At 46.1% G+C, this 1,135-nt stretch overlaps 1 pseudogene; it reads left to right on the top strand.

The window, feature by feature from the left end:
* Positions 1-333: 333 nt before the first annotated feature.
* LOC149218286 (cytochrome P450 71AU50 pseudogene) lies at positions 334-747 on the top strand (annotated as a pseudogene).
* The last annotated feature ends 388 nt before the right edge of the window (positions 748-1,135 follow it).

Genomic DNA, 1,135 nt, shown 5'->3' with positions numbered 1-1,135 from the left:
TCACAGAACAAGGCTCTTTTAATTTGTCTCGATCTTCATTCACATCGATAAATAATGGAAACGAGAGCTGGTACATCGATGTCTTTGGGACTTCCAACGAGGTGCCATGAGGTGGTGGGTTGATCGGTCAAATCGACTTTTGTTCACCATTAATGAGAGACTATGTCCCCTATCATGATAATGTGGACGATACTTGGCCTGGATGCGCATCAAGAAAATACATCGCGTACAAGACGAGTTCCTTGAGAAAATAGTAGACGAACACGTTGCCTAGAAAGACCCCAATGTCACATGAGATCTGGTAGATGTTTTTCTTGCAGCTTATTGTTTATGATGAGAGGGCAGGATATGTTGGCGGTTGGCACGGACACGTCGGCTGTAGGAATAGAGTGGGCAATGTCCGAATTGTTGAGGAACCCACCAGTGATCCAGAAGCTTAAGGACGAGCTGCAACGTGTTGTTGGAATGGGGTGCATGGTGCGTGAATCTGATCTTCCTCGCCTCCCTTATTTACAAGCTGTGGTGAGAGAAACGCTTAGACTCCATCCACCAGCGCCGCTTGCCATTCCCCACTTTTCTGAAGAAGCCTGCAATGTGTTAGGCTATGAAATCCCCAGAAACACTCGTGTTTTGGTGAACATGTGGGCTATAGGAAGGAACCCAAAGTCATGGGAGGATCCAGAGCGGTTCATGCCGGAGAGATTCATGCAAGATAACTTCATGGATGAAAAAGTTAAGAATTTCTAGCAGATGCCATTCGAAGTAGGAAGGAGATGATACCACTGAGCTAATGGAGGGTCGAAGGGCCGACTATTCGGAGGGTCGACTATTCGTAGGGCCGACTGTGGGGAGATGGAATTGCTACGAGCATAATGGTGCTATGTATTCATAAAATGTGTGACTGTCGGGGACAGAGAAATGCAGAGGAGCGGTGTGTGATTCCGCTGTGCATTTAATAGCATTCAACACAACATTCCACAACATTCAACACCACAATATTCACGCCAATGATACACAGCATTCCACGCTAGTGATACACAACATATGCAGTGGATATGAGTATGGAGACCGACTGTTCATCGAATATGGGTGGAGATGAGTCATTTACCCAACAACATTCAGGCAGGGAATATAA

This window comes from Pinus tabuliformis, chromosome Q, assembly GCF_031772625.1.
Source record: "Pinus tabuliformis cultivar Carrire ecotype Pingquan chromosome Q, CPIR1, whole genome shotgun sequence".
Classification (NCBI taxonomy): domain Eukaryota; kingdom Viridiplantae; phylum Streptophyta; class Pinopsida; order Pinales; family Pinaceae; genus Pinus; species Pinus tabuliformis.
This window is presented reverse-complemented; position numbering and strand designations above follow the sequence as displayed.